The following is a 12,876-nucleotide window of genomic DNA, read 5'->3' on the forward strand; positions in this document are numbered from 1 at the left end:
GGTACTTTCGTTAATTTTGAGTGGGCTCCGCCCACTTTGTGTTTTTGGCCCTCTATACAGTAATAATGTTCAATTTTTGCATTACATGTTTATATGCACGGAACATGCAAGAGATGGGGAACGTATTCGTGAGCTACTTAGCGCAAATGAGTGCTTTATATGGTATCAATGTAAAGTGCTCGTTTAGTGCGCACTTTTGCACGGGCTTCGCCCGTTTACAACGGTAATGTTCCATTTTCCTACTACTAATTAGTATGCACGGGGCGAGCATGAGTGAAGGAGTGCGTTAGTGAGTGTTTGGAAGTGGGCGACCGCTTCGCGCTCGATTTCGTGCGCACTACGTGCGCACTTTCGCAGCCGTGCTTCGCACGGCCTTACGAGATTAATAGGCCTCTCGCCAGCTTGTGGCGCTCGGGCCTAATAATAATAATAATAGCAATATTTTATCTGGCTATTTAGATCACAACATCAATACTTTTCCATTCAGAATTCAAAAATGTATTCACCTGCTAGAAGAACGGTCAATCACACTATGTGAAAGAGAAAATTAAGGATTTCACAGATCTTTGGTCATGGTGTCAATAACTGTAAAAAGCAGTATATTGTGTAATCTTGACTAGTGAATCGCAAAGACTGTAATTATTTAGAAATTATTATGTTCCCTGTAAACGACAAAATGTCTTTGTAGAGTTCGTAACCGCAGGGTCAGCAGTTTTTACCCATAAAAACAGGTTCTGAATTGCATGAGATTCTAGTATTTAAGTTTAGCAGTTCATATTTCAGTCTTCTCTAAACTCTATGTACTGTATGTTTCTGACTTTCACAGAGGAACTTACTGCCCCCGGAGTCTTTGAGGTGCTATCTCTGTTGATCTGGTCCAGGTTTTCCAGACTCTTGCTCATGTTGTTTTTGGTCAGGACTCGTACGTTGGAGTTGAACGGCTCCATGGCCTTCAGCACCTGCAGCACCTCGTCTTTGGAAAGATGATCGAAGTTGATGGAAGCCCCCACCAGCTCATCTCCTGAACACACAAAACCACTTCTGTTATCATCGTTTTGTTAAAGGTGTTTCAAGACAAGCCACAAAACAACAATTGCTTCTTGAACATTTTAGCATAATTATAAAAATCCTACTAGTCACGATAATTACTTTGTATCAACTTATTATTCAATAAATAAAAGCTGGGACAATATTTTTTGGGGCTCCGTATTTATCATGTGTACATTTGGGGGGAGTTTTATGCTCTAGAAGGGAGATAAAGTATGATAATTATAGATCCTAAATATATTCTAAGTGTTTCTGCCTTTTAACTATCGCAGCTCATGTTTTTTAACTGTATAATTTATTTAGAAAAGCGTTTTTTCTTTGCACTCTTCTCTTTTATGACTTAAATTGTTTTTAATTGGTTAATTTTATTGTATTTCTGTTTCTGTCATTTCTTTGTGATTTGAATGCATTTTTCCTGCTGTGAAGCACTTTGAATTGCCTTGTGTATGAAATGTGCTCTACAAATAAACTTGCCTTGCCTTACTTGAATTATGTGGTTTATGAGTTATTGTGTCAGTGTCATGAAGTAGTTTCTACACTATTGTTGATTGTGCTATTTTTTGGTAGCAACTTTGAGGTTTTGTGGAAAAAATGTGACAATTCTACATCCTACATCCTACATACACAAATACCTCAAACTAATAAGAAAAAAACTGAACTGAATGTGTGTACTGAACAGTGATATTTATGCTACTATATTGTATTACTATAATACGAACTATCATATGACTTTTCTAATTATAAGTGAAAGATATTATCTTTCACTTATAATTAGATAAGTCATATGATAGTTCAATAAAGAAGTAGCTTTGGCAGGATTTAGTTTTAGTTTAGATTAATGTATTTGCTATTTATTTCCAATGTGGTTTTGAACTCAGAATGCTCAGCAAAACATGAAAAACAACCACATAAACAAACAAAGCTTTATGTAAAAAACAACAACAACAACTAAAGTCATAAAGTCATGTAATAGAGAAAACTTCTATTTAAACCATTTGATCCATCCATTTGTCTCGTCTTAAATCTGTTTGAACAAATCTTCGCAGAAAGCTCGTGTCCCGTACCTGCCCTGAGCTGCTGTGTGTCAGAGCTGGTGTTGATGCTGGAGATGACGACGCCCCCATCGTCCGACTGCTCCAGGGTGAGAGCGTCAGAGAGACTCCGCCCTCTGCGATGCGTCAACTGTAAACACACGTACAACCACTGTTAAATAAACACAAACATATTCAGCTGCATTTGTGGTGTGGCTGGACAAACGTAGTCCTACGGCAATTAACTAAAAACTTTAAACTTAAACAAGCTTTCAGAAGTTTATTACAGCATTCAATTCAAAATGTATAACTGAGAAGGGAACAGGTAAAAATTATATTGTTAAAAATGAAGTGGAAGATTTATACAAAAGAAAATTATAGTATGGCAGTTGTTGTTTTGGAAATGTGTAAAACAAGAACATTTCGTGTATCATCTATAATTAAAACTGTTAAAAATGACCGAAAAAGAGTGAAGTGTAGTGAAAAAAGTACAAAGTGATATTGTTGCTCCTTTGTGGGTAATTTTATGATCCATTCATGTTTTCACAGTAAAATCTTACATATAATCATGTGAATTAAGTTTTTTAAGGCTTAGAGGAAGATCAAGGAGGAGATTTAGGGAAGTAGTTAAAGAGCGCATGAAATGAATAGTGTGAGAACAGAGGATGCAGTACTGCAGACAGTTCTGTGTTTGGATATTTTGTTCTCACCAGTAAAGCGTTATTAGAAAACTACTCAAACTGTATATAGTTTCAGGCTGTGCAATTTCACTAGTATTTGTTTCAAAACTGTGCCGATAAATACTCAAGATAACCCAATAGGAAAGTCTCAAAATGCAAGAGGTTTTGATCGTTTGTGCGTCGAGTCATACCATGATTTAAAGTTTCTGTCTCTGGGTTTGAAATCACAGCAGTTTAAGTTTACAAAAATAATGTTTAGACACGGATTCAGGTTGAAAGAATGAGAAACACGAGCTTGGTTTGTCTGTGAATGCAACATGACAACATGTTTTGAGCTGGAGTGAAATGTAGGAATTTAAAGTGTCACAAAAGAAACAAACAAAAGGGTTAGTTTAGGTGCAAATGAAGTAAAGTGTAACTTGTAGTATAAGTAGTGGTTATGTTGAAAGGAAAACTTTTAAAGCAAATAATATACAATGTACAAAAACAAATTACTACATTACTAACAAATTAGTCATTTTTATTATTTTTTCCTGTATTTGAGAATGTGTATAAATATAATAATGTAAAATATAAATGTACAATATAAATAAATAAACTTCTCTTGACAATACTTAAAACTACTTTGAGTTCTATTATTATTGAGTTATTACTTATTCATTCATAATGGAAAAAATGTTAATTGAGACTGTTTCAGGCTTAGTAACTTCTTTATTGATACCCTAATGCTGACTTTGCTCATTATGGATTAAGTCTTTGTTCATGCTTTATTAAGGCTATAAAAGGTGTAGTTATTAGAAAGTGTTACAGACGCTTGAAATCCGTCATGATGCATTATCAAGATGGAGAACTATATGGAAACATCTACGTTAGACCCCCTCAGATAGTTGTTTCTCTGTTGTGATGCAATATCAGAGTGACGGAAAGTTTAAACACGTTCCTGACTCATGGTTCAAAATCTGGTTCAGACCTGGTTTACTTCTTACCTTGCCAACCAAAAGTATACTTTTTGAAAGTCTGGTTTTACCAGGCGAGTTTTCTCCCACAGTAAAGTTGCTGGTTTGGACTTGGTTTGGTTGTAGAAATGTTCTTGCCTTTTTGTAAGGGTACTGTTACATCCACAAACGTAACAATCCCTGCAAACGTAATAAACCGCAAACGTAATACAAGTGTTATCAGGTTTAAATGTAATGTAATGTAATAATTATTACATTTGTGGGAGCGTAACATGCACTGGGACGGTTTGCAGCAGAGTGTGAGGCGGCTGGGATGAGAATCAGCACCTCCAAATCCGAGGCCATGGTTCTCGACCGGAAAAAGGTGGCTTGCCCTCTTCAGGTGGGTGGGGTGTCCTTGCCCCAAGTGGAGGAGTTCAATTATCTCGGGGTCTTGTTCACGAGTGAGGGAAGGATGGAGCGTGAGATTTACAGGCAGATCCGTGCAGCGGCTGCAGTGATGCAGTCGCTGCATCGGACTGTTACCCTCACCTATGGTCATGAGCTTTGGGTAATGACCAAAGGGACAAGATCACGGATACAAGCGGTCGAAATGAGTTTCCGCCGCCGGGTGGCTGGGCGCTCCCTTAGAGATAGCTCAGTCACATGGGAGGAGCTCGGAGAGGAGTCAGCTAAGGTGGCTCAGGCATCTGTTCCAGATGCTTCCTGGGCGCCTCCCCTGTTTCGGAATCACCGAAAGAGGCCCCGGGGAAGCCCCAGGACATGCTATGTCTCCCGGCTGGGCTGGAAACACTTGGACTACTGTCCCTGCGATCTCCGGATAAGCGGAAGAAGATGGATGGATGGGAGAGTAAAAGTCAGTGCTTCCAAAGTAAAAACTCCCCACAAACATAATAACTACTCCCCACAAGCGTAATAACTACTCCCCACAAGCGTAAATAACTAAAGGAAAAATAGATCTAAGTACACTTTCAGTGCTGAGCTAATCCCAATCACACTTAATACTTTACATGAACAATAAGGTCATGTGAGCCCATGTGCAAAAGTAATATGAGCTCTTATTTGAAATGGAGAAGTGGTGCTCTGTGGCCCGGCTCTCAACAGTTTGCTGCAATGTCCTTCCCCAGTCTCACCCCCATTTCACAAAGCACTGTCTAATAAAGCCTATGGGCAATAAATCCTTAAAAAAAGATAAAAACAAACAGAGAAGGAATAGAGAAGTTAACAATCTAAGCTCAAGCAGGTGTAGAGTGAAAATGATGCATGCTAAGATAAAACTCTACACTTACAATCCATTTTCATACAAAATTGAATAATCATCATAATCGTAACAATTATTAAGTTTGTGGGAATTTTGTCATCACGCTTGTGGTAGGCAAAGTTATTACGTTTGTGGGAATTTATTACATTTAAAACTTACAAGATTGTATTACGTTTGTAGGATTATAACGTTTGTAGATGTGACATGGCGCGTCCACACTTGCACAATCATCACATCAAAACTGGTTCTAAACTGGGACTAAAGCCAGTACTAAACCTGGACTAAACCTGGACTAAACCTGGACTAAACCTGGACTAAACCTGGACAAGCCCAGGATTAAACCAAGACTAGAATAGGACCAAAAATAAATCTGGATTAGGACTCAAACTGAGCTCAAACCAGGAGCAAACACACCTTTAGACTCATGTAAGTTCAGGTTTGGTTCTGATTTCACAATTTATTACTCAATTAAAGATTATCCTTATTCAACAATTAAACAGCAATTAACGAATCGTATAAAGAAAACCAGATGTTGCTCTATGGCTTCAAACTAGTTAACGCCATTTTCCATTGCAGTTTTGAAGCAACCCAAACAACATCACTGCACCTTAACGACGAGTATTGTTATGATCGTTCCTAGTGTTTTGGGTGTGTCCAGCTCATGAGGAGTTCTCAGAAAAATGTAAACTGAAAGTCTAAAGCGCAGGGCGTGTGTGAAGTCCCGAGGCCCAGAAACAAACAGGTTCATCTGAAGTTGTTGTTTGAATATAATAATTTACACCAGGTAACGGGACACGCCCACTGCTTTCCACAGAGCCATTTTGACATTTTGTGCTAAAATCTCACCATCATTTATTCATAACAACATATAGCCTCACTGACAGCCTGGTCAAGTGAATAATCTAGATATTAAAGATTATATCAAGATAAAATGATCAGAAATCATAGTTTAGGCAAGTTTAGATACATTTCCTTATTTATTTAATTGTACATTTATGTATTTATTTAATGTATGCATGTGTGTATTTAATTCATGCATTTATTTATGTATTTATCTATGTAATTAATGTACACATTTATTTAGTTTTTTATGTATCTATATATGCATTTATTTAATTTATAAGTGTTTAAATGTATGTAATTTAACATTCCAATATATTGTGAAACAGTATCATAATCATTCCCCACTACAATTTTGTTGCTTGTTTAGGGAAAGGAAACTTGTTTTTTTTACATATTCACAGTTTTGATTTTTAAAATGAGTGTATTAATTTCAAGTTTGTGCAGGTTGTGGTTTAACAAAGAAAAACATTGTATCTTCATGTCGTGAGTCGTGTATCACATTGAATCGTGAGTGACCCTGTGATTCCCCGGCCCCATCTCCACAATCTCCCCTCTAACTTGGCTTTACCTACTTGTCTCCTCGGAGATAGATACTGTATGTTTAATGCCGTACAGTGGAACATTGAAAGAACAAATGGCAGATAATGAATGAAAACAGTAAGTCGTAAGTAAATATTATCCGTGATTTTCAGAATGATGAATATTCAAGACCGCTGCTAGAGCGATTAACAATTTAAAACTAAATACCATAATGGGAAAAAGTCCTGTTTATTATTTTCTATTACTTTATTGTTTGTAATGTACGATGTTGAGTGTGTTATAAATACATATTATTATTGGCTTTTCCAGACAATTTACTACTAAGTGTATTAATCATTTACTCCCCACACGCTTCTGCAGCCACAACTGCCCTGGGGTAAACTCACAGAAGCGAGGCTGCCAAACTGCGCCATCCTCCACCAATCCCACAACAACAACAACAAATACAACAACCACAACAACAACAATAACAACAGTGTACAGAGACTATGAGACTACGCACTGGTCGGTGCTGGGATCGTACAGCCGGCCATCGAGTTAGCTCTAACTCTGTGATTGTTGAATTCTTTTATTGAAATTGAATTATAAGATAAGATAAGATAATCCTTTATTGTCCCACATGGGGAAATTTCATTGGTGCAACGCAGGTAGATACAGAGGTAGATACAGAAGAACAGATCACTTATAGGAAGTCTGAAAAACACTTTCAGTAGAAGATCTCCTATAAATAAATAAAAACTCCCATAGACAAATAAATAAATACCATGGCATGTGATCCCGACAGTAATTGCACATGAATATGTGTCACGACAGCACATAGATTGCACATGAATTTCACAGCAATTGCACATACGACAGAATTGCACATCAGTATTAGGTTAGGTCAGTATTGCGACGGGATAACGTGACGATCTCCGGGTAAGACGACTGTTCTCCGCAGTTTCATGAGTTCCTCCTTTGTGGAAACGCGGTACGACGCCGGGGGGCGGGGCCGGAGCCGGGGGGCGGGGCCGGAGCCGGGGGGCGGGGCCGGAGCCGGGGGACTCAGAGCCAAGACACATCGCAACGACGAAAACACTCAATCCAGCCGAATAAAGTCAAAACAAGTTAATTTAAAGCGATTCCAGTGCGTGTCCCGATCGTTCGTGAAGTTCCTCTTTCATATAAACGTGTATATAAACGTGTATATAAACGTGTACCGACGACACGCCGTACTTTAGCGCGGCCGGAGGGCGCGGGGGGAGGGGCTGGTGGGCTCGCTCGGAGCTAGCTCACGTCACAACAACACAACGAAAAACGCTCAAATCCAGCCGAAAAAAGTCAAAAATAGTTGAATTAAAAAACTATTCCAGCGCGTGTCCCTATCGTACAGTAAAATAGAAAAAATATACTAATTATATTTACAAAATATAGGAGATAAAGCACAATAAGTGTGAGAAAGAAGAGAGAGCGTTTACACCGGGCTGCCAGCTGTACCAGCGCCTTATGACGTATCTATACGTAATTATACAAAGAAAGTGGCTCTGCTTGATACCAAACTAAATCCAAACAACAGCATCAACATCCTTTAACGTTATTGTCATGCATTTGTTTAGTAAAATGACAACATAATCTGACTCATACAGTGATATCAGAGTTTGAAGTAACACGTTTATGGTTTACTAGTGTCAAAGTTCACATGTTTTAAAGTGAAACAAAGCAATTGAAAGTTACATACCGTATGCTTGTCCTTTTAAAGTTTGACTACAGATATGGTGTATAATGCAGTACAGCATACTTTAAAAAGTATCTTACATGCATCGTAAAACCATCATTTTGGTTAAATGTCTTTGTAACTGCAGTTGAATACGTTTCAGAAATACATTATATCTGATTAGCCCCTAGCAAAACTTCACACTTGACTTTTGTGTATTTTTTCTTTCATGGGAAAATTAAATTAACTTCCAAAACCTCGTGGTGGTTTCATGTTTCTTTATTACTTGGAAATGAGAGATTTGAACTGGAGCAGGATTCAGCAAAATAAACAAGACATGACACTGATGATCTCTATTACTGCAACTACTACTGTTACTACTACTACAAGGGTTGACCCCCCCACTACCTTTAACAAATACATTCATTTGCACAGACAAGATATTTGACTTGGTGGTAATTTTAGAATGATATGAACAGGAAAAGTAATTATCCAAGTTAAACAACGTTGGAGAACTGCATTTTGAATCAGAAAAAGCAACACAATTTTATTCTTTGGAGTCTTAATTTTATGATATCATTCACCCACAAACTTTCACAGCACTTCTTTTGGCACTTCTTATTGCACCTCTTATTGCACGTCCTTTTGCTCGTCTTTGCAAACACACATGACCTTCTCGCCTTCACCACAACAAAACTCAATCTAATTAGTGTTCGGTTACAATCGGCTTCAGGCTGTGAATGGATGAATATAAGGCGTGTTTAAACTAAATATCTTCTGCATCACAGAAACCTGGTCCTGGTGTTGAATGTTTGGTGGAGATAAAGAAAACTGTGATATGGAGCGGAACGTGAGCCGTTTGGCCCAGCGATAGGAAATGAGGACAAGTGCGAGTGTCACAAATGTTCACTCAAATATCAAGTGCTGTTTTTCTTTGATAATCTAACTTTGTCATCGTGATCTTCTTCTCTCACATCATCCAAAACCCAGGTCCAAACTATGGCCCGGGGACAAATGCGGCCAACATTAACACAAGTACTTCTTTTCACAGCAAATTTATGAATCACTCTAACATTATGACCTCAAGCACAAAGACTGAGGTGCGAGAAAGACCTGATATCAAGGTCCCGAACAGAATAAACAGAGACGTTACGTATTACTCAAGTAGAAGTAAAAATGTGTGGTTCAAATATTGGTAAGAGTAAAAAAGTGTCTGGAGAGACAGTTAATAATAGTGATATTTCCAAAGAATACAAAAAAAGAACACAAAAAACAAATAAATCATATCCTAAGGTAAGATCCTGATGATTTCCTGATTTTTAAGCAATGTTTGGATTTTCATTGCACTTTTATGGCAGAGTCGTTTGAATTAGGGCTGTGCAATTAATCACATTTTAATCAAGATTGAGAGGTAATTTCTAGTCGTTAATGATCAGCTTGAGTCCTTTTAATAAAGAGAACCACAGTCGATCCTCTTTGACTGACAAAGTTCAGGTTTTGGAGAAAGAAACGGGGCTATTTGTGTTGTTATTGGACACTGATTAAGAGTCGGACTTGTTCATGTTTAAGAAATCAATACCGAAAGCGATTTTATTTTGTTTTTGAAAAGAAAATGTCAATAACAATTTGAAAATATAGCCGCAAGCGGCAATGATCGGCCCTCGCCACGCCGCCGCTGCCACGCCGCAAGAGGAGGGGGTGCTAACGCGCCCCAATTGTCCTTTTATTACGCCTACTGCTGAATCTGTGACGCTGTCACATCTTCTCCCCTTTGTTTTACCATCAAAAAGCAATTTTATTTTGAATTCTTGGCAAAATGTGCGGCTTTGCCGCACAGACACCGTGACTCTTTGAATAAAAATGTGGATAACTTTTGATGGTCCACCCCTGAAGATGAGTCTCACCAAATTTCAGGTTAATAGGGCTGACGCCCTAAGAGGAGTTTGTGAAAGTCTAAAGTGTAAACATGTTCTGGCGATTTCCCCATTGGAATAACATGGAAGGTTTCGGTCATCGTTACGGCAACGCCATAACAATTATGACATGGGTCTCATTGACTTTTTTGATGGGGATGCCAAAATTGAGTTGTGTGTCAAATTTCATATAATTTCGCAAAACTAAATATTTAACCTCCATATAAAATCTGTAGGGGGCGCTGTGGCTCCAAATTAATTTATTTCACTTCAAGTAGGTTTAGGGCAAAGAGTTTAACAACTGATTCTAATTTGATGCAATTCGGACTTAATCTGCGCAAACGGCAGAAATGTTAAATTTGGGAGATTTCTGAAATTCTTGCTACAGTTTGCGGCTTTGCCGCACAGAGACCGTGACAGGTATCAATGTAATTTGGATAACTTTTGATGTCCCACTCCTCAGTAGCATTTTCACCAAATTTCAGCTTTTTAGGGCCAACGCCCTGGGAAGAGTTCGTAAAAGTACGACGTTTGGAAAAACTCCGAAGTCATGTTTAGCCATTTTTGAAGCAATATGGCCGACATTTGGTTGGGCGGACGGCGTTGCCGTAATAATATTTTTTACTTCTCTTGTCACCATCTACCTCTGCGCCAAATTTCATGATTCTACGATCAGATTTTTTTTGGGTCATTTCCCATCTCTCAATGCATTTTTGGTACATTTGGGGGCGCTGACGCGCCAATTTTTTTTATTTTAGAAAAGGGAAATAGCCAGAATGTAGAGAGGCACGATTTTTAGAGGTGTGCAAATTTTTGTGACTTTTCGTCAATGTTCACTGGGTGAAAAATAGGGGGGTTGGTCCCGAGAAGAAGAAGAAGAAGAAGAAGAAGAAGAAGAAGAAGAAGAAGAAGAAGAAGAAGAAGAAGAAGAAGAAGAAGAAGAAGAAGAAGAAGAAGAAGAAGAAGAAGAAGAAGAAGAAGAAGAAGAAGAAGAAGAAGAAGAAGAAGAAGAAGAAGAAGAAGAAGAAGAAGAAGAAGAAGAAGAAGAAGAAGAAGAAGAAGAAGAAGAAGAAGAAGAAGAAGAAGAAGAAGAAGAAGAAGAAGAAGAAGAAAGAATAATATTCCGATGCGAAAACAATGTTTCCCATTTTCCAAATATCATAAACTATACATTTTCGGAAAGCGCTCGCGCTTTCCTACCTCATGGTGTGGGTCCCTCGTCACTGACGGGTACTTTCGTTAATTTTGAGTGGGCTCCGCCCACTTTGTGTTTTTGGCCCTCTATACAGTAATAATGTTCATTTTTTGCATTAAATGCTTATATGCACGGAACATGCAAGAGATGGGGAACGTATTCGTGAGGTACTTAGCGCAAATGAGTGCTTTATATGGGGATGACGACCGCTTCGCGGTCGTCATCTCAATGTAAAGTGCTCGTTTAGTGCGCACTTTTGCACGGGCTTCGCCCGTTTACAACGGTAATGTTCCATTTTCCTACTACTAATTAGTATGCACGGGGCGTGCATGAGTGAAGGAGTGCGTTAGTGAGTGTTTGGAAGTGGGCGAGCGCTTCGCGCTCGATTTCGTGCGCACTACGTGCGCACTTTCGCAGCCGTGCTTCGCACGGCCTTACGAGATTAATAGGCCTCTCGCCAGCTTGTGGCGCTCGGGCCTAATAAAAATAATAATATTTTTAGCAAAAACAATATAGCCGTTTCCACTATAACAACAAATTATACATCGTTTGAAAGCTCTAAGCCTTCCCCATGCCGCCATGGGGTGGAATCATCATTACGAGCGCTTACGTGCTCGTCACTCCCCATTCCGTCGGGATGCCCCGCCCACTCCCCATAGACTTCCATTGATTTGAGCAGATACAAGCATGGCCCATGCCTGCGGCATGGATTCTCGCGTACAGGACAATGCCAGGAGGGTTTTTGGAGGAATGCAGCGCTTCGCGCTGCTGTTGTCAACAATTTGTGAATGGGCTACGCCCATTCACAAATTGTTGACTATTTCTGTCATAGCAGGAGTAAGTATGCATGATCCATGCCTTCGGCATGGGCTAGTTCACTGTACTTGCGCCCGCATGTTTGGTCAGACAGTTGCAATAGGCCCTCCGCCCTGCTGGGGCTCGGGCCTAAATATTCCGATGCGAAAACAATGTTTCCCATTTTTCAAATATCATAAACTATACATTTTCGGAAAGCGCTCGCGCTTTCCTACCTCATGGTGTGGGTCCCTGGTCACTGACGGGTACTTTCGTTAATTTTGAGTGGGCTCCGCCCACTTTGTGTTTTTGGCCCTCTAAACAGTAATAATGTTCAATTTTTGCATTACATGCTTATATGCACGGAACATGCAAGAGATGGGGAACGTATTCGTGAGCTACTTAGCGCAAATGAGTGCTTTATATGGGGATGACGACCGCGAAGTGGTCGTCATCTCAATGTAAAGTGTAAAGTGTAAAGTGTAAAATGGAACATTACCGTTTACAACGGTAATGTTCCATTTTCCTACTACTAATTAGTATGCACGGGGCGTGCATGAGTGGAGGAGTGCGTTAGTGAGTGTTTGGAAGTGGGCGAGCGCTTCGCGCTCGATTTCGTGTGCACTACGTGCGCACTTTCGCAGCCGTGCTTCGCACGGCCTTACGAGATTAATAGGCCTCTCGCCAGCTTGTGGCGCTCGGGCCTAAAAATGGAGACTGATCAACATAAGGAAAACAAATATTTTTTTAAAACATTTTTTTTACCAAATTGCGCCCAGGGATGCTATTACTTTGCTTGGAAAGTTCCTCGGTTTGGCATTAAATCTCCATGGAGCAGGTGACACCACAAGGCCAAGTTACAGGTCAGATCTGTGGAGATGCGATCCCACTTACAGTAAGAATATTAGTTTTTTTTTCTCAA

Source organism: Eucyclogobius newberryi, unplaced genomic scaffold (assembly GCF_026437365.1).
Source record: "Eucyclogobius newberryi isolate DKJ021-1_F unplaced genomic scaffold, fEucNew1.0.hap1 SCAF_4, whole genome shotgun sequence".
Lineage (NCBI taxonomy): Eukaryota > Metazoa > Chordata > Actinopteri > Gobiiformes > Gobiidae > Eucyclogobius > Eucyclogobius newberryi.